The sequence below is a fragment of the Canis lupus genome, chromosome 23 (genome assembly GCF_003254725.2).
Source record: "Canis lupus dingo isolate Sandy chromosome 23, ASM325472v2, whole genome shotgun sequence".
NCBI lineage: Eukaryota > Metazoa > Chordata > Mammalia > Carnivora > Canidae > Canis > Canis lupus.
In genome coordinates this window covers 44,874,785-44,896,846 of record NC_064265.1, presented here as the reverse complement: position 1 = coordinate 44,896,846, position 22,062 = coordinate 44,874,785, and the positions used below count along the sequence as shown (strand labels likewise).

General features: G+C 42.2%; 1 long non-coding RNA gene across 1 annotated transcript; it reads left to right on the top strand.

Annotated features, from left to right (window-relative positions):
• The first annotated feature begins 335 nt into the window (after positions 1-335).
• On the top strand, positions 336-21,852 carry LOC112652587 (uncharacterized). The gene is made up of 3 exons (XR_003131577.3): positions 336-727; positions 893-945; positions 20,737-21,852. It is a non-coding gene; the product is annotated as an uncharacterized LOC112652587 (long non-coding RNA).
• The last annotated feature ends 210 nt before the right edge of the window (positions 21,853-22,062 follow it).

Below are 22,062 nucleotides of genomic sequence, written 5' to 3'. Positions count from 1 at the left end.
CCTTCAACAAGATGGTGATAAATCGATTCTTCTCCAGGAGCAGTGGCCTCTGAAGCGCAGACCTAGGAGTACGGCGCTGTTTTCTCTAGTGATTTATCCAGCTTGCCTGTCTGCCAACTCTTTGGGGGAAATACCAGAATCAGAAGTTAATGTCCTGAGTAGTAGCTACCACGAGAACATTACTCATTAACCGAGAAAACCTGAAAATAATCAGAAAGATCTGGCTGCAGCAGTGATGCCAGAGAAATACGGAGCCGGCTGTCTCATTCCTGTGGAGGTCACAGGCCAGGCCATCCGTGACACCATGGGAAAATCAACCAGCGGGCCAACCAGTCTTGGGCTAATGTGATTGAAGCTCAGAAGGGTGTAGAGTTACACAGTATTCTGAGCACCACAGGATGCCCCTGAACACTGGCCTAGGTCACATGCTCATGGCCACTGGAGGGACATGATCCCCCTTAGATCCAAGCATCTGTGGGCCACCACTGGACGAGATACCATGCAGACTCTCTGTCCTCCCATTCTCTCCCTTCTTCCCTCTCTTTTTTCTCTCCTCTTTCTCCTTCTCTCTGTTCTTGATCTCTCTCCCTCAATCAGCAAACGGAAATGGAGACTTCAGAGCCAGGGGCAGAGACCAATCCTGTAGTGTTCTGGGAAAGGAGAGAGACAAACACCGCGATCCCCATCAATTAAAAGCTGATGGGAGTTGGGGTGCCTGGGTGGCTCGGTGAGTTAAGCAGCCGACTCTTGATTTGGGCTCAGGTCATGATCTCAGGGTCCTGGGGTCCAGCCCTGCTCAGTGGGGAGTCTGCTTCTCCCTCTCTCTCTACCCCTCCCCTCAAGCACTCTCTCTCTCTCAAATAAATAAATCTTTTTTTTTTTTTTTTTAAAGCTGCTTGGGGGCACCACTTTCTGGCTGGGACAGGAGGCAGGCAAGGGACCCAGGTAAGTCTCACATTGACATATTTGTTTATGTGACTGCCTAGGCTCCCTAGGCTGTGGGCATCTTGAAGGCAAGACTTGTATTTTCAAGCCTTTTATAACAATACTTGCTTTTCTCTGATTATGACAAAAACCACATGCTAATCATAGGAAAAATTTGAAAATACAAAAAAAGATCTTTTTAAATGCAGCTTTTAGAATAGTATTTGGGACAAAACAGGCACTCAATAAAATTGTGTTGGAGAGAGGAAGAAAGGAAAGGAGAAGTCAAGGATATGATAACTGTGACATCAGTCTCCTCATTAAAATGCACATAATTCAGCAGTGGCCACGTGGAGGCCATGAGTCATGAGGTGCAGAGCTGTTCCATGTGCGGCTCTGGCTCAGCAACTGCCTGTCGCTCTGCCTGCCACCCCTGCTTTTGGTCTCCTGGGTTGGAGTTTTTTGGGAGGTATAAAGTGAATTCACCAGGCAGCGAGAAACTGGGATTATTTAGCCTGCGGGAGAGAAGCCTTGGGAACAGCTTAGACATTGCTATGGTGCTATAAATTACACTATAAAAAGTAATTTGTGTTTATTAGGAACAAATCAGGACACATACATGAATCCCCAGGAGCTTGGCTTGTTGAGATTTTGGCCCATCTCCCCAACCATGGCTCCTAGACGTACGTTTTTGTCATTTGTTATTTTTCATCAGTGGGGCCATGCTCCATCCAGACAGGGCCATGAGTTGTAAGTGGTGAGGAGACCCACGTAGTGAGTCTAGCATCCAAAAAGACAATGGAAGAGCCCATGAAATGCCGAAATGCCTGGAACACAGGGTAGGCAAGCATCGTTTCCTGCCACCTTTGTGAATATGATAAAAATATGTACGCGGGACCTGGGTCAAGATGTAAAATGAACTCTTTCCCGTGGCCTGTGGTCAAAAGGTTTGAAAAACACTGTAGAATATTCCTTTCTGCTTGTCCCACTGGACAATGTAACAGAAAAATGATTATATGCTATTGCACGTTGATGGTAATGTCATTGTAATTAGTCTAATCTGCCTTCAAGTAAATGTACTGCAATTTACCTAACGCTTCCCTGCTTTAAGTCACTTTACTATTAGAAATAATATGCAAACAAGACATATTTCTGCATGGTATCGTTTTTCTTTTGAACTCAGATTCCCCAAAGTGAAGTGATTAAAGGATATGTGTGCAGCAGAGATGAACTTCCGTAGACCGCGTAACTCAGAAAAGCGGAAATTGTGAATTTCTTTACTTTCTAGAACTGAACTTAAATAGCCCCCATGCCCTTGGTTCTCCTCCTCAGTAGACAACATAATCCCACTATTTCAGAGTAAGTTAGTCTCTCTAATTTAAGATCCCATTTGTTCTTCGTAGCTGCTCCATCAGTTAGGATTCCTGTTTCTCTTGTGGTCCCCACTGAGCCCGGTGAAGGCCCCAGGGAGGCAGACCTCTGGGCCACAGTTATCTGCTGGCCTTGTGGACCTCCCCTGAGCTGTAACTGGTCCCACCAGCTCTCACGCGTCACTCTGTTCCTGCTGCACCTACTTGTGGTGCCTTGGGGACTTGGTCCACACCCTCTTGCCTTCTCCTAGTCCGACAGGGAAGTCTCTCTGGGTCTTCCCTCCTTATTGACACTGCTGCCTCCCATCCCAGAACTGCTCAGCTCTTTCCCTTGGACCAGCCAGGGAGTGCAGGATGCTGTGAAGCTACCCATAGGTCCAAAGAGATGGACCTCTTTCAACACCTCCCCAGATATTGCCACTCCTATATTTAAGAGCTGTGTCCTAGTGATGGCCTCTCCGAGGAAACCAGGCAATGGTCTATCTTGGGCTCTGGGATCCTTCTACATTTACCTGGAGGATTTCCATTATCCCATCCTGTCCAGCCACAGGGCTGTGCAGGTTGGATCTCCCTTAAAGAAAGAAAGTTGCTATTTAGATGCAAGAATGGCTTTAGGTACTAGGCCCCAGCTCTCTGCCCCATCAGGCTCTTTCTCATACTTCTGAGGTAGGGCCTTGCCAGTAACTGAGCACACAGTGGGATACTCAGGCCTTGCTATTTCCACCCTAACATGGGACTGCCTCCAAGGGGCAGTCTCTGCTCCAGAGCCCTGCTTGGGCTGACAGAGACTTCAGTTAGATTTGCATTACAGAAGTGTCTTTAGTCAGTTAAGCAACTGACTCTTGATTTCTGCTCAGGTCATAATCTCAGGGTGGTGAGATCCAGCCCCGCATTGGACTCCGAGCTCACTGCAGAGTCTACTTGTCCTTCTCTCTCCCTCTGCTTGCTCGCTCCCACTCAGATAGATAGATAAATAAATAAATAAATAATAAGATTTGCATTGTAGTCCGAGCCTCCCCTGCCCCATCTTCCCCCTTTTATGTTCACAGGCTGCCCCTCCCCAGGGTCTTACCCACTATCTGCTCCTAACTCCTCCCCAGAACCTTGGGTCCCAGGAGCCATCAGCACCTAAACCTAGTCCCTTCCCTCCAATTCTCCCTTTCTTACCGATGACTAGACGTAGACTTCCCTTGCATGGGAAGGGTATAAGTTCTCTGGTATAAGGTCCCTGCTTCTATCACTCTGGAGCCCTCACCATATGGAGCGGCACTACCTGCTGAGCATGTGCCGGGGCCTTTCCCCCCCATCACCTGACCTGGAATCCTCAGCACCACTGTCTCTATTTTACAGATGCAGGAAGTTAGATTCCAAGTCACTCAGGTACTATGTAGATCATTCCTGAAGAGCAAGTGCAAAATGAAGTCCGGAGGACCCACCTAGCAGGAACAGGTTATGATTTTCTTTTCTTTTTTTTTTTTTTTTGTCTGCATTTCACCAAACCTTTAGCTGCCCCTTGGTATGTTACTTTCGTGACTCTTGTCTGATGTATTAGCAAAAAGTTAATTTCTAAAACTTGACAGGGGCAGGAGAGCTCTTGTTTGTGTGTTTCTCAGGACAGCTCAACATGTGCTAATTATAGGCCTTAGGGAATTGCTAATCATCGTAATAACTTTGATAAAAAAAACCGGGGAGATATGGTTTACAAATGATGCAAAGAAGGAGTTTAATCTGTGTTTGAGCTGATGAATGAATTGACATATAGGATATAGGAAATGTAATAGCAAAGGAGAAAACCTTAAAGGTGTTCATTGGTGCAGTATCTGTGACCTCTACAGCTCTAAGATGAGAGCGCCAGCGATGGACAGAGATATACTAGTATTAAGTGAAACCCAAGGAATTGGGGAAACTGGTTCTTTTGTGCAGGTGACGTATCAGTTGCAGAGAAGCTGAAGGAAAACAAAGCAGACAGTCTTGGCTGCTAAGTGTGGAGCTGGCATTCCACAAGTGGAAGCAAATCACTCTGAGTCCAGGCTCTGCAAACATCAGCTGTTTGTGGTCTAAGCAGCACTAAGCTGGTCTGGGCTCCCAGGACTGTGCTTCTCAAGATTTACTGTGCACATATCAAGGGCATCTTGTTAAAATGCATATTCTAATTCAGTTGGCCTGGGTGGGGCCTGGGACTGGACATTTTTAACAAGCTCCTAGGTGATGCCATGGAATCTGCTGGTCCATGGGCTCCACTTTGAGTTCCAATGACTTAGGAGATGCTCAGAGAGCTCTAAGCAAATGCCAGAGGCACAGACGCTATTTAGGTAACTTATTCTCTCCCCCATTCCCAGCCCACATTTTCAGATTCCTGTGGGAGTTCAAGTGCAGCTGACAATGTGCTCTTTGGATTTTCTTATTGAGAGAAGTTATCAAGAAGTAAACAGAAGCCAATCACAGCCACCGCAGCTTTGCTTCTGTTAAGCCATCAGCTTTTCCTAACCTAAGACAAATATTTCCCAGGTGAGGGCTTGGGTGCCACTAGGGTGATTTCAGTTGATGGATAGACATGGCATAAAATGACCTTGAATCAATAAGGATATTACTCCCCTTTCAGTTCTCTTGCAATCCTCCTGCTTATATCAAGAAGAAAGTCTCTGTTGGGTGCTAGTGTGTTTTTGAACACTCGCTTTTCTCCCTGTGTTGGGATGTGATGGGCTGCTAACAACAGAAAATCCAACTCAAAATGTTCTCGGTGACTGAAATAGCCTAGAGGGGGAAGAGGGAGGAGCTCTGGCTGGTGTGCTCTGCTGGCTCTGCAGCCTCTACTTGGTTGGCCTCACTCACTCTGGGGCTGGCAGCAGCCCTTCCAGGGGTGGGGGCAGCTCCAGGCTTTGCAATTTGTCCCCAGGATTGGTCTCAGTCAACATCTAAAGGAAGAGATACATTCTCTTCCAGAGGCTCCCAGAAGAGAAAATCTTTTTTTCCCCCCCAAACCTCCAGAAAATTTCCCCTTCCTGTTTCATCACCACAGATTGACTCACAGGACCTTTGCCGAAGACTCCAATGGCCAAGAGTAGCCTTGAGCCTTAGCCCTGTTGGGGTGGGGGGTGGGAACTATGTGCTGACTCGTTAAAACAAGACTCTTTCCATTCCCTTGTTAACAAAAAGAGAGCAGACCTCTGGCTGGATGCCTTTGGGCAGCAACAGTGTCTCCCTTGATTTGAATAATGTGTGGGGTGTTTGTTTTTGCTTTTTTTTTTTTTTCAGTTGCTTTCTATTGATGGCAAGGGGTACTGATTTCATAATCACAGTTGTAATAAGAATTTTGTTTTCTATTATTTATATTTCAGTTTAAGTGTAATTTAATTTAGAAAAAATTTAATTAAAAGATAGAACGTGATACCTGAATGTGGCAAAAATTATGAAAGTGCTAAAATGAGTAGTTTGAGAAATACCACTCAGCTATTACTTCCTGGCCAACAGATATTTGGGCCTTCTAAATAAAGAAGGTTAAGTCTAAGAGACAACATCAGCTGCTCAGTTCCTGTGGTTATCGTCTGCTGGGTTCTCAAGCCAACTGGATGGCTTAGTCCGTTCAGGCTGTTGTAACAAAATACCACAGATTGGGTAGCGTATAAGCAACAGAAATATATTTCTCACAGTTCTGGAGGCTGGAAGTCCAAGATCAGGGTACAAGCATGACCAAGTGAGGGCCCCTTCTAGTCACAGGCTACTCTCGTAGCCTCACTTGGTAGAAGGGGTGAGGGAGTTCCTTATAAGGGTATTAGTCTCATTCATGAGGGCTCTGCCTTCGGGACCTAATCTCCTGAAGGCCCCAACTCCTTTATACCATCACACTGGGCATTAGGATTTCAACATATTTTAGGGGACACAACATTCAGGCCATAGCACTGAATTAGAATCACATAGGAGTTTTGAGAAAGCAGATGCCTGGGCCTCACCCTCCAAAGATGGTCTCTTGTGGGGTCTGGGAATATGTATTTTTTAAAACTTCACAGGCTTTTCTAATGTATTGCCAGGGTGAGAACAACTTCTGAGAACGTTGGAGAATCCTTTTGAAACTGGAAGTTTAGGGGCAGCAAGAGTCTGGTTTGGCGCTGTTGCCAGGCTGTCTCCATTCCAGAAATGTCTTGTCTTACGTTTGTGTCCACTGTCAGTCCAGTCAAGAAGAACATAAAGCTGTGCACTGTTGGCCAGAAAGCAGAAGGGGCAAGGGCTTTATTGGGGGTGAACACAACACATTGTGAAAATACTCTTTCCCAAGCAGTGTTCTCACGATAACTCTGTTAGAATAGTCACAAGCGCAAGATGTGAATGTTAGATTGTGGAGTCTCAACCGCATGCTTTGAAAAAAAAAAGTGTACATTAGGACTTGGAAATGTTCAAGAACTACTTTTAAAAATCAGTGTCCATTTTGTAATTATATTCTTGGTGATATCAACTATTAACCTAAGGGTATTCAGCTTCAAACTTCAGATATCCAACTGTTCTAGATTTTAGCTAAGTGTTTGAAGGTGAGTATAGCCACTGAGAGACCAGAATTATTACGGTTTCAACATGTATTCATTGTCAAATTCACTAGAAAGGTCATATATTTATACATGAGTGCTTTTCTGTTGCTCATGGCATTTAAAATAGTAAGGACCTCACTCTTTTCTAGTCAACAGTAAGATCGCTGTAATTTAGGAGGTTGCTCATCTTCTACTTCCAACATTTCCTCCCCATGAAATTATACTTGTACCTTTGGCCTTCCTTCTGTGTCGTGACAGTTGACATTTTTAATCCAAGTACCCTGTAGCATAAATGAATGTTAACAAAGGTGCTTTGAGTTTGCATGTTACGGCTAAAGGTGAAATGCCAATGAAGGTCCACAACATGGAAGACACCCAGGCATGGGACTGAATCAAGTTTCTGCAACGCTGAAGGGTGCCTGCTTTGCTAAGGATGTTCCTGGAATGGCCCTGATGCTAGGCCAGGAATGAATGATTTGGTAAAGATGGGTCATCAATTGGAAGAGAATGTATCACCACCATTTGTCCCACTTCCCATTCTGCTCATGTTTTTTTATTCAATATTCATGTATTCAGCAAATGTTTATCAAGTACTTATATGTGCCAAGTTCTGGCACAAATATAACAAGTGCAAGTACAGATTCCTCCTTGGAGGTCAAAGTCAGACCAGAGGCAAAACCTTGGTCTCCAGCTAGAGTGCTCTAAGGAGGAAGAGGCTGACATTCAGTTACAGAAGGACTAAACTTCTATTTAGACCATAACAAGCAAGTAAGCCTTAGATGGGAAAGATAAAAGTCCTCCAGGTGGGATCAGGGTAATTTTATTTTTCTTTTCTGGAGAGCTTTCATATATATAGATTGCACCTGACCCAGAGGGCAAGACTGTTTCCTTTCCTCGCCCTCCTGACCACTACCACTCTTTTCGTCATCCCCTGGCCCAATTTTTGCCTAGCCTCATGAAACCATCATCTGCACCTGACTGTTCCCTATCTGGACCCCTAGTCCAGGAAAACCACATCTCTGGTATGGTTCTTGCACTTTATGTCTTTATTACAACCCATTAACATTGAAATTTTAGTCAACATTCCAGAATCATACGTGAATTTCACTTATTCCACTGTGACATTCCACACTGAAAAAATTTTTTTACCCGAATTTTTTTCTTGATGAATTTATAAAGCCGGGGGAGGGGGGGTGGTAATTCACAACCTAAATCATTTGTATTCCTTGATGCAGCCATAAATCCACATATGGTCTTGTATACAATATACACAAACACTAGGACATTGAAACTAACAGATTATATGACTGTAATGACTGTAGAGCATCAACAATATTCCTACTACACAGGCCCCAGAAGGACGGATCTATATAACATGACTTCAAGTTGTAAAGCAAGTCTCTGAGTCTGGCATCATTTGAAGTGCGATAGCACATAAACAGGATACTTAATTCCAGAGAGAACCCTTGCCTTGCCCCCTGCTAACTAGCCAAGTTGTGTTGTGTGTTTTTCATAAACTGTTACTTTTAACCCAACCTTCCTTTTAAATGACCAGTGTCCATTCAAATGCATGTCTTGACTAGACTTTTTTTTAAATAAAATATTTGCTACCAACCGAAGATAATATCCCTTGAAATCTAGTACAGAATGTGGGTTTCTTGGGGCTGAAGAGTGAAGCCTGACACATTTTCCCATTGTTGTTGTTTTTTAAGATTTTATTTATTTGGGAGAGAGAGAAAGAGAGAGTGCACAAGATCTCGAGCAGAGGGCAGAGGCAGAGGGAGAAACAGATTCCCAACTGAACAGGGAGCAGGGGAGCAGCCTTAGGCAGGGCTGGATTCCAGAACTCTGGGATCACCACCTGAGCCAAAGGCAGAAGCTTAACCCACTGAGTCACCCAGGCGCACCACACATTCTCCCTTTAATTTATCAGCACTTAATGATTTTTTTTTTTGGTTATGTTTGCGTACAGAGGAAAGAAAGGGAGAAAATCAAGCAAAACAATTATTACCTGGGAAATTATTTCTTCTTTTCTTTTTAACTTAGCATTAGAGATTGTAGTCCCAATAAAATGGACTTTTTTCCCCCTTCCTACTTAAAAGCATTCTCTCCTAATTAATGTTTCAATCTTACGATGACCACAAGGGACACATTTTGTTTGCATCCATGGAAGCCGCCTTCATTTAAAGAGTTCAATGTTATAGTCCTGGAGGGCAATTAATTTATTTAGTTGCCTTTGGTCAAAATGGTTTCTGGGCACTTAGAGGAATAATGATCATTCAGCCAACTAAACTATTTGCAGAAAGGCCGATGAAACCACTTCGTGCCTTTCATAAAAATCCTTTCAATTGGAGTTGATAGAGTTTTATTTACACCTGCCAATGCTGCCTTTCATGTCTGTTTTCCTTTCTCCAGAGTTCATCTTCACTACATCATATCTTTAAATAGTGTAGGTCACAGTGATTATGGTGTTACTCATGAGGAAATATGGGACTCCCGTGGCAGACAGTTTCACTTTTTTTTTTTTTGAGCTAGTCATTAGAGCTGTTCCCAAATATTCCTGCTCTCCTTGCTTCTGGATTCAGGGTAGGATTGTTCCTCCTTGCCCCATGGGAGGTCGGGAGTGCTCAAGAGACTTGCTCTGATGGAGAGATGTATGTGGAAGTGGCTGCGTCATTTCCAGGCAGAGGTTTAAGAGCCGGTGTGTGCTTTACCACATTCTCTTTCCCCATAGCCATGGTGACCAACCAGGACCCAGAGAGTGACTTCTTCAGTGGGTTCCAGAGAAAGAACCCTAAGGAGGTGGAACAAAACTCCTGCTGACATTTGATGGGCATGTGGCATAATTATAAACCTTCGCTGTTTTAAGCCATCAAGACATGGGGGCTGTTTGTCATTGCAGCATAATGTGTATTTTCTCCTATTACATCTGTTTTAGTCTCAAGGAGAAATAAGTGTCAATTAAAAGGGAATTTTACTTAAGAGTCACGATGAGAGCATCACCTCTTATCTAAATGGAGTCAATTAATTAAAGTTCTGTATTTATATAACAATCAACCCAGTTCCTTCTCCCTCCCAGCAAAATTTTTATTCTTAAATAGAAGGAGAAATCATGGGGATTTGAGGGGCTGTGAACTCCCATTGTCATTTTCATCTTGAGACTTTTTAAAAAGATTTTATTTGAGAGAGGAAGAAAGCATGAGCAAGAGGTGGGGGGTGAAGGGGCAGAGGGAGAGGGAGGAGCAGACTCCCCGCTGAATAGGGAGCCCGATGAGGGGGTTCTATCCCAGGAACCCAGGATCAAGACCTGAGCTGAAGGCAGATGCTTAACTGACTGAGCTACCCAAGTGCCTATGAGATCTTTTTTTTTAAATGTCCTTTTTATTGCTAAAGAACATGTGGCCCTGCGCAAGTCACTTCATTTTTCTAGGCTTCAACTTCCCTACTTTGGAGAAGGGAGAAATTCAAGTGCACTCACTCAAGGGTCTCATGATGTCTGCACTTGGTTCACAGAAATCAATAGGAAAATTAAGCAGAACCTAGAACTCAAGACTTTCAGTGCTGCTTCTAGTTTCTGAAAAGTGTTATTAAGGCAGTTTTGTTACAAGGCTATATTCTGAGAGAGATGCTCATATTCATGAAAGAATACTACCGTCAAAGAAAGGACTTTCAAAGAAAGAAGAGTGTCGGAAATTTTTGTTTTTGTTTTATTTAGCGAATGTCTGAAGTGAAATCTACATATGGAAAAAATGCACAGGACATAAATGAGAAGCTGATGAATTTGCACAAAGTGAACACACTCTTAATAACAGCATTCAGAAAGTCTCCTTGTCACTACTCCCTGACACAGGATTACCACCATCATGACTCCACTGGTCTAACTTACAAAACCTGACACGGGTTTTGCGCCTCTTGACTTCATTGAAGGGAACCAAATGTACTTTTTGGTGCTTCCCTCCTTCATTTAACAACAGATTTGTCTGTGTTTTTCACAAAGTTGCACTTTGTTCATTCTCTACTGTGTAGCATTCCACTGTATGGATTTACACGATCCATCCATTCCATTGTGATGGATGCTTCGGATGCTTCCAGGTTTGAGCCATTATTAATAGTGGGCATTTTCAGGCTTGTCTTTTGGTTGATATTATTTCCTTGTATTTTCATGCATTGGGTTCAGGAGGTAGACATCCTTAGACCTAAGCAGGAGGAGATAGCTCTGTGGTGAAAGATTGTATTTTGGAGCATCTCCCTAGGAGCAGAGAAGAGAAAGTTCTATAGTCCCAGAGAGAGAGAAGGAAGAGGGGATGGGAGGAGAGAGTAGATGTTTTGTGGAGCTAGAGTGTGCTGTTGACCTCCACTACCCAGCTACCAGGACAGGAATGTCATTGTCCCTATAGTTTACTCCTTTGAACCCTCAGGCAAGGACACCCTGTAGAATTTCCTCCAAAGCACTTTCTGGAGCAGCTCTATTACGTCAAGGTAGGGAGTCAGCAAAAGTGGTAGATGGTTAGAAGGAAAATATTTTTTTCTAGATTTACTATTCAAAATTGAAGGGATCTTGAAAACAAACACAGTATATGAAATATTAAATAAAAATTGCATTAAAATTCATAAGGGAGAGTCTGAGCACTTGCTAATTCACCAGATTCCAGGTTTGTTTTTTTTTTTAAGATTTTATTTATTCATGAGACACAGGAAGAGAGAGAAACAGGCTCCCTGCAAGGAGCCCAATGCGGGACTCGATCCCACATCCCAGGATCATGTCCTGAGCCCCCAGACCTCTGAGCCACCCCCAACCGCCGAGCCACCCAGGTGTCCCCAGATTCCAGTTTTGAGTGATCTTGAAACTTGTGCTTCACCCCCCGACCCTCTGCTCCAATTAGGTATATAATCATTTTTAAAAACAGTAACTGATCCTTAGGCATGGCTTTTCTTTTTTCTTTTCTCCATAAAACCATCAAATAAGGAGATAATAAATAAGAAGCAGCACACCCATAAGTTTATTAGTTCAAATGTCATACTTGTTTTCATTCCTGAAATATGGGGTTTGTTTTGGCCTCTCAGAATGCAAAATCCTTCTCTCATCAAACTCGTCCCATTTCACCCTGAATTTCCAGCTCCTTTCCTTAGTCCTATTTTTCTTTATGTATGCTCTGCATGGTGCAGAGCATGGTGCTCTACATCCACTAGTTATTGTTAGAAAGAAAACAGTTGCTTCATTAAATTAATTTATTGAGTTCTTTATGAACATTCTCTCTAATCCACCCTACAGTTTTTGAGCATTATCATCCCTGTTTTGTAGATAAGAAAACTGAGGCTCAGTGAGGTTAAGACCCTGTGGCTTAAAAGGTGCAAGGTCAATATTTAGACATAAATTTGCTCTTGCCTTCCATCTTTCCACTTGGGGTATACATATGGGGAGGCTTATACTCTCAACCCAAAGCTGTAGAGATTTAACAAAGCATGCTTAGTAGTATCCTTAGAGCACTGGTTCTTCCTGGAAGGCAATTTGGCCCCTCCCCCACCACACCCCCAAGGGAAATTTGACAAAGTCTGAAGACAACCAAAAAGAGGAAGATACTACTAAAATCTAGTGAGTAGAAGCCAGAACTACTGCTAAACATCTTTGAATACACATAACAGCTCCACAACAAAGAATTACCTACCCCAAAATGTCAATAGTGCCAAGGTTGAAAAACCTACCTTACAGTGTTTGTACATCATCGTGGTGTTTATTGAGCCTAGAAGAGCGACAAATTGCATTTGAAGAGGACAATGAGGGATAGTTGAAAACATGTCAAGAGTTGGAAGATTCTTGTGTTTTGGTCCAGGGTCTACTGTTAACTAGTCTCATAGCTTTATGAAAGTAGACTCTCAAAACCTTAGTTACTCCATGAGTATATGAGTGATATGAGCACCTATCTTATCTCTATATTTATTAATTTATCAAATTTCTTATTCATTACCTACTAAAAATAAGCACGGTAGGAGAGAGGCATGCCTGGGGAGGGAAGCTGGGGCAGCTCTTGGAGGGTTTTATGGACCAGGCTAAGGAATAGAAACTTTAGCCTAAGGCAAAGTGGAGAAAATGAAAGATTTTGAAAGCAGAGGGGTGACATGATCAGAGTTGAGTTCTCGAAAGATCATTCAGGCTACAGGATAGAAAATGGGTTCTAATTACTCTAGGGACTGGGAGACCAGAAGGGAGTTTGTTGCTGCTGCTCCAGGATGAGGTCACTGTGGCTTCAGGGGAAGTAGAGGCAATGGGATAGACTGAAGTGCGTGCATTTAAGAGCAGATCAATTCCTACTACTGATGGGTTGACGGGTTGATGAGATATCCCTGTTTTAGAGCTGCAGAGTTTCCATAATGAAGTATGACTGCCACCGCTATGTTTAGAAGCTGGAAGGAGCTGCAGACACTTCACCAGAGTGGATTCTGTACAGGGCCTCTGTCTTTGTCTCATCAGCATGAAGTCTTTTTGGTATCTGACTGGCAGGGCCTAAGTCACACGTCCGCACTCAGACCACAAGGGGTGCTGGGAAAGTGAGTACTTGGCTTCTCCCTTGGAAGAACACTCTGAACTTAGGAAGGATGTTTAAGAAAGATGGACTAACATGCCCTACAGTTTCAGTGGAAAGTAAATTTGTTAGCACCTATTTATTTATTTTTATGTATTTTAAAGATTTTATGTATTTATTTATTGGAGAGAAAGAGCATGAGCACAAGCATGCATGCATGCAGGGGGAAGGGAGTGGGGAGAGGCAGAGTGAGGGGGAGGAGAACAATCAGATTCCCCACTGAGCTCAGAGCCCAATGTGGGGCTTGATCCCAGGACCCTGAGATCATGACCTGAGCTGAAGGCAGACTCCTAACCTACTGAGTCACCCAAGCACCCCTGTTAGTTCCTATTTAAAATGCAAACCTGATCATATCTCTCAAATTAATAATACTCTTTTTTTCTTTAAAATCCCACTTTTCAGAATCTACTCCATACAAGTAAAATTACCTATACATAAGAGCATATATGCCTAGGGATATTCTGTAGCGCTATTCTTTGTGGCAAAAATTTGATAACAATGTGGATCTCATTTAACTGAGAGGGACTGAACTTATGCCATTGAACATGTAGTCAATAAAAAGGACTGAGTTAGAGCCAAACCAGTTGGGACTAGACTCTATAAAAAGCTAAAAGGGACATACTGAGGCCCCTCAACTAGTGATCTCTTCATATTTTACACACAGATCTTGAGTTGTTCCATATCCCAGGAAATGAGAAGGGGAAGAACTGCCTTGTTCCTCCTTCTAATTCAACACCCCTATCCAGATCCAAATCCCTGCATATTTAGCTCATAACTGCTGCTTCACTCAGAAATGTGGTGGCCACTGATAACCCGCAAGGTACCAACCTTTGGTTTACCTAGCTTCCTACGGAAGACTGATTCCAGGTCTTGCACCTGCCCTGGATGACCTTTGAGCCAAACGGTCTCTGTAACTCAACCTCGTTCTGCAGCAAGCAAGAGCCTCATAAAGAAGCACCTAAAATAAGTCCCTGGGTCTCAGTGGAAGCTCTTCTGCCTACAAATCCCTGATTCCACAGATAACAGCTTCGTTGTAATAACTTAGTGGTCTGTCCCAGTCTTCTTGGGCTGCTGTTACCAAGTGCCAAAGATTGGTTTAAACAACAGAAATTCATCTTCTCGTGGTTCTGGCTGCTGGGAAGTTCAAAACCAAGGTGCCAGCAGATTCAGTTCCTGGTGATGGCACTCTTCCTGGCTTGCAGATGGCTGCCTTCTCACTGTATCCCCACATGGTAAGGAGAGAAAGCTCTAGTGGCTTAGCCTCTTTTTATATGGGTAGTAATTCCATCATGGGGCTCCACCCACGTGACCTCCTCCAATCTAATTAATTACCTCCCCAAAGTCCTACCTCCAAACCCTGGCATTAGGACTTCAGCATATGGGAACACAAACATTTACTCCACAGCATGACTCCTGAGGCATTGCAGTGTGGTTATCAAGAACACAGGCTCGGGGTCAGACCACCAGTCCGAATCCTGGTCCTGCCACCTGCCAGTCATGTGACCTTGGGCAAGTTACCTAGCCTTTCTGTGTCCCAGTGTCCTCATCTCTAAAATGGGTGAGGAACAGTGTCAATCTCATAAGGTTGTTGTGAGGATAAATTACTTAACACATGGAATATGTCTATAGAGCACTACCTTGGACACACAAAGAGTTCAACAAATGTGATTATCATCATTCCCTTCTGGATCCAGATATGCCTTAATTTAGTCTCTTCTCCAAATATTCATTGGGGTCAAATTACCCCAGCAGTTTTCTTTCTATCCCAGCCTTTGGTTGAACTTCCCAGTTTAAAAACAAAACAAAGCTGTATCTATTACACAAATAATATTATAGTAATGGAGATTCTCAAAGGACGGAACTGAAATTCCTGGGGGTGGGAGAAAGGAGGAGGAATTTCCGAAGCTCTCTACAGTTATCCTAGTTTGGGGATGGTCTGGAGGGTGTTCTAGCCCAGTGCTGTTCTGTACTTGCGATGTTGCTATTTTCTATTTTCAAAAGCTCTATTTAACCGTTGTAATTTGTGCTTTCTTCAAAGCTAAGTATAGAGCAAAACATAATAATGCAAACTGGCTCCTACTGAGCTGAAATGAGTAGTGTTCCCTCACCAAATTCTCTTGTGAGCTTTAATAACTTCTTTAATTTCTCTGTTATTTTCCAATCTTGTATACCTTTTCCAGAAGCACTCATTTTGGCTTTCTTGAACTGGCTTTCCTCTGCTGGGAAAATGACCAAATTATTCTGCTCCTGTCCTCCTGCCACACCTCTATTTTTTGGTTTTCGCCTCCTATTCTGGGTTTATAACCAATTTCGCAGTTGTTGGTCATGGTGAGAGGCTATAATTGAGTCAGTACTGGAAGACAGAATGATTTGTCAGAACATTTTTATTAGAAGGAAACCATTTCCAGGGCATGGAGAGAGGGAATGGGAGAGAGAATGAGCAGGACTGTACATACACATTGTACTTGCTTAGGAACTAATAGTATGGATTCCAAAGTAGAGTTAAGTTGGATCATTTTCTTTGACTCCGTGACACACCATTTCTTTTTCTTTTTTTAATATTTTATTTATTTATTTATTTATTTATTTATTTATTTGAGAGAGACCATAGAAGGAGAGGGAGAAGCAGACTTCTTGTTGAGCAGGAAGCCTGATATGGAACTTGATCCCAGGACCCCGAGATCATGACCTGAGCCAAAGGCAGACACTTAACTGACTGAGCCACCCAGGCACCCCTCTTTTATTTTAAGTTCAAGATTAATCCCTAACAGAAGGCAGAAAAGTTCCCTATCTAGACTGAGGCACAAACACAGTGTTTAGACTATAAGCTCTCAGAAAGAGCAACATATTAATGCATGGGAATTCAAAAAACACAAATTAAAACTGGCACGCAGAAAGAAAGATTCATGCTTGAAAAAGGCGGTAGGTTGGTCGGTGGTTACCATATGGCTGCTTTTATAGATGATGTGTAGTCACGTTTATTTCTATACTTGGATATTTCTACCAAAAGGAGAATGTCTGGACATTTCGGAGTACCAATATAAGAAGGGTGAGTAGCTGGAGCTGAGGTTTTGGATGAAAGATACAGGAAAGACCTGCTTCCTTGCTGGGATGTGAGGGGCTCTGAGGTACTTTCTAGGAAAATCCGTGATGCTCCTCTACCCACATTCTTTCCAGACTCAATTGCCTACAGTTCCTTGAGCACTCTTTATGCTTCAGCATCTCCATGCCTTTCTTTTCTCTGCCTAAGGCATCTCTTCCTACAGGGACACTCACTGCCCCCACCCAGACCCTATTCAAAAGATGCCAAGTCTTCTCTCAGCTAGAATTAATCCCCTCCTCCTCTGCATTCCCACAACACCCTATGCCTCTGTTACTTATCGTGCTTCTAGTGCTCGTGCTTCTTCTAAAATCAGACCCTGAGTGACAGATCTGGATGTAAAAATTTATTGGGAAAGAGATCCCAGGAAGTCCTGTGAGTGAGTAGGAAGTAAGACCAAGAAAGGAGAAAAGCGAATAAAGGGTGGTTTGAATGAACAGGTTATGACTGTGAGCAACTGGGGCTCAATCCCATTAGAGATCTGAGGGTCTAGGTGGCACATGCTCAGAAGTATACTACTGAAGGGCAAAGGACTGCCACCCTCATTGGTTGTGAGTTGTTCTGGGGATAATTCTCTGACACTTCTATCCTGCCTCCAAGATGCTGAGCTGCTCCAAGGCCAAAGATCACCTTTAGGTGAAGAGATGTGGGAAGCCATCAGCCTCTAGGGGAACTATCAGAGTAGATGGAGAGTCAGGTTGCAGGGATATGGGCTTCATAAGAACAGCATACTACAAGGATTGCCAGTAGTGTAAGCTTTTTGAAGGCAGGGAATGAATTTTACTTACTTTGGTATACCCCAAATAATCAGCATGCAGCTTTTGTGCATAATAAGTGCTTAATCATTGTTAGACAAAGTTGATTAACATTTATTATATTTGATGAACCAATGATACATCCAACAAATACATATTGAAATACCGACTATGTGCTGCAGAAGAATCAAATAAGCCTTATTGATGCGCGTAGGGAGCTGACTGTCTCAAAGAAAAGACAGGCAATAAACAAATAATCACAATGTGGAAGATAAGTATATAGACCAACAGCATCAATGTACTCATCACCCATTGGTACAGAACCTATCACCTGATTCTCAGCAGGTTGGATATTTATCTTCTAAGATGGGGGAATTTATTTCTCCTACAGAGGGTAGGGACAGAGAATTACTGATGAAAATTTTTTGGTGTGATTTCATATTCCGGATTGATGGACCTGGATTTGAAATAGACATGAAAGGAAATGATATGGAAATGTAGCAATACAACTTGCTGATTCTTTTCCATTTTTTTTTACTGGAAAAATGAGCTGTTAAATTGGCTAAGTAGAGTCTTGATTTCAGAAACCAGAGGAAAATGTGTATTTTCCTGTCTTGCTCGATAAATAATTATTCAGGGAATGCTAAAAACAAGCTCAGAAAAGAAAAAAGTGTTCCCCCAAAGTGCCTTTGTCTGTACTGATTTCAATTTGAGATGAAGAGGCTGAGCAACGTAACCAACACAACTTTTGACCATAGTACTTTGATTTTCTAGAACTTGAGAAAATCATGCCTTGAGGAGTTCCCATTTCTGAGCCAGCATGCAAGGAGCTGAAAACATATGTCACAGAAAAACCTGCGCGTGGATGTTCAGAGGGGCTTTATTCCTAATTGCCAAAACTTAGAAGCAACCAAAATGCCCTTTGGTAGGTGTATGGATGAGTAAGCTGTGGTACATCCAGGCGATGGGACAGTATCCCATAAAATGAAATGAACTATCAATCAAGCCATGAAACAACACGGAGGAATCTTAAATGCACATTACTAAGTGAAAGAAGCTGATCTGAAAAGGCTCCATGCTATAGGATTCCAACCATATGACGTTCTGGGAAAGACAAAACGGTGGAGGTGGTGAAAAACTAATGGTTACCAGCGGTGGTGGGGGAGGGAGGGATGAAGAGGTGGAGCACAGAGTATTTTTAGGGCAGTAAAACTACTCCGTATGATACAATGGTAGAAATGGGAATATGTCATTAAATATTAATCAAAACCCATTGAATGTACAGCATCAAGAGTGAACCCTAATGGAAACTGTGGATTTTGGGTGATAATGATGTGTCGGTGTAGGTTCACTGCTTGTAACAAATGTAGCACTGTGGTGTGGGATGTTGATGGTGGGGGAGGTTGTGCATGTGTGGGGACAGGGAGTGTATGGGAACTCTCTGTACCTTCTGCTTGATTTTGCTGTGCACCTAAAACTGCACTAAAAAAATAAAGTTTATCGATTAAAAAAACGATTGAATTGTTAGAAACACAAACCAATATTTCCCAAGTGAAAAAGAATTCTTTTTTTCAGAATCATGGTACGATTAATTAACTTTCGGGTGATATAATTTGACATGAGGATTCATGGTGCCTTTTTACATTTATATTTAGACTAAATATAATTCAATAAAGTACTTATTATGGATTCTACTGCCACTCACTTTGACAAGTACTATTGAGAAATATTAATCTTAAAATACATAGTTCAGAGATGCTAGATCATCTTTATTCATGAAATTATGTTCCCAGAAACAGTCTAGATTTCATTTACACAATTTGTGCTTCCCTGCATTTCATCCCTGCATTTGTATTCCCAGCCTCCCTTCCAAAGTACACTAAGGGCTCCATATAAGGGTGCATGATTTGCAATATACAGAGAAAGAACAGTCCTAAATTGCTTCGGATTTTAAACTCAGAGCATATATTGATGGGTAATTGTTAAACTATTTATTATTCTTCTAACTACAGAAAATAACTGTTTTATTTTATTTATTTATTTATTTTTTTAATAACTGTTTTAATAGTCTTCTCTGTCAACAAAAGAAATTTTATCCATAGGGAGATTAGGCAACTGAATGATCCTCTTGTGCCGGTCTCTGTAAGAATATGAGAATGTAGCAAATTTGGGGGCCAGCTTTCACCTAACTTCTTCAATTCAGAGAACATTTCATTGATACCGATGCCTTCTCCTGCAACTTACCCTGAATAACATGCACTTTTCTTTTTTTTTAAGTCGGGTCACCAAGACTTTGGTTTTGGTTTGTTTATCTTTTTTTTTCTCCCTATGTTGTCTTTAATGAGCATGCATTATGAATATAATAAACATCTTTTTAAAGAAGCAAGATGTTTGTTTAAAACACTTCTGTGTAAGAGATTTCACTAAGGAATTCTTAACCACTTTGGTCTTTGATTACCTCTGGTTGTCTGAGGAAGCCAGGGGACACCTTCCAGAAGTAAATCTGCTCTAGAAGAAATAAATGCTTGCTGATTTGAATAAGCCTAGAGTCACACCCTGATCTGAGTTAGGACAATGATATATGAATGAATACACAAACGGGCAAAGAAAAGGAAACTGATAAGGGATTTTCAGGAAGCTCATGAAAAGTTTTTTTTTTTCCTAAGATTTTATTTATTCATGAGAGCCACACAGAGAGAGGCAGACACATAGGCAGAGAGAGAAGCAGGCTCCCTGCAAGAAGCCCGATGCAGAACTTGATCCCTGACGCTGGGATCACGCCCTGAGCCAAAGGCAGGTGCTCAACCGTTGAGCCACCCAGGTGTCCCTCATGAAAAGTTTCAGATGGAATGCCTGCTGCTCTGTTACAAATGCCCCTTTTAGGTGGCCAAACCCACCCTTTTTTATTACATGAGCATTCCAATCAGGCCATTTAAAATATTAAACATCCCCACTTTCCGTAAGGCAGCTTTAATTTGCAGACATTCACAGAAGAGAGGTTAGACCTTGATAGATGGCATTGCTCCAAGTGTGTCCCTTCCTCCTGGGGGCTGTGCAGGACTCTAGCTTCATCCAAGGCCCTGCCGGTGGATTATGGCTCAAGTATATCAGAATGACCTGGCCCTAGCATTTGGCAAAGCCCCAGGGCATCTAGGGGCAAGACAGGAATTCACAATGAGGAAGTTACTTGTGGCCTTTGTTGAAGATCTTTTCAATTAAAGCTTTAACATTTTTTACAAGCAACCCCCAGGGATTCCGTCTGTCATTCTCAATACCAGTTTTGATGGATGGCAGGCTAGCACAGCCTCGACTCCCCCAGCTCACTGCAAACATCAAAACTCAGGTACTCATCCTTCTCCAGAGACCTCCCTGTGCTGCTGACAGGAACATAGATCAAGAAACCTTAAGAAATGTTGATTTTGCTTAAATAAATGTGTAAGTGTTGTTTTCAGCAGAATGATTCTTGTTCCTTGCTTTGCATTTCAGTCATTAAAGATGAAGAGAGCATACAATCAACAAAACTACAAGGCAACTTACAGAATGGAAGAATTTATTTGTAAATGATAGATCTGATAAATGATTAATATCTAAAATATATAAAGAACTTATACAAATCAACACCCAAAAAAAGCAAATATTCCAACTAAAAAATAGGAAGAAGACATGAATAGACATTTTTCCGAAGGAGACAGACACGTGGCCAATGGACACCGGAAAAGATGCTTAACATCATTCATCATCAGGGAAATACAAAAAAAAAAAAAAAAAACTACAATGAGATATCACCTCACACCTGTGAGAATGGCTAAAATCAGCAACACAAGACACAATAGGTGTGGCAAGGATGTGGAGAAAGGGGAACCCTCTTGCACTGTTGGTGGGAATGCGAACTGGTGCAGCCACTCTGGAAAACGGTATGGAGGTTCCTCAAGAAGTTAAAGATAGAGTTACCCTATGATCCAACAATCACAGTACAGGGTATTTACCCAAAGGATACAAAACCACTAAGTCAAAGGGATACATGCACCCCAATGTTTATAGCAGCATTATTTACAATAGCCCAGATACGGCAGCAGCCCAAGTGTCCACAGATTGATGAATGAATAAGGAAGACATGACATATGTATGCAATGGAATATTACTCAGCCATAAAAAAGAATGAAATCTTGCCATCTGCAACAACATGGTTGGACCTAGAAAGTGTAATGCTAAGTGAAATAAATCAGAGAAAGACAAATACCATATGATGTCACTCATATGTGAAATTTAAGAAATAAGACAAATGAGCAAAGAGAAAAAGAGAGAGGACAAACCAAGAAACAGACTCCTAACTATAGAGAACAAATTACCAGAGAGGGGAGTGGGTGGAGGGATGAGTGAAATAGCTGATGGGCGTCAGAGAGTGCACTTCTGATGAGCCCTGGGTGATGGAATTAGAATAAAAACATAAAAGAAAAGAGTGAATTCAGGATGAGAATTTTAAAAAAGATGAAGAGAACAACATCTTTTGGTTTCTGCATAGACTGGGTGGCAATTTGATACCAGGGACAGAATAGTCCTGATTCAAATCCCATCTGATTCAAATCCCATCCCATCCCAAACTCATTGCCCTAGAGTATGAGTATGAGTATGAGTATGAGTATGAGTATGAGTATGAGTATAACTCTAGGCAAATCATTTAACTCCTCTAAGTCCTGTTACCTTCAAATCTGCAACAGGGGTCATAACACCCAGTTTTCATTTAATTTAAGGGATGGGCCTCTTTAGTACCTAATGTGTAGTTTCTATTAGTCATGGGTCTAACTCCAAGGG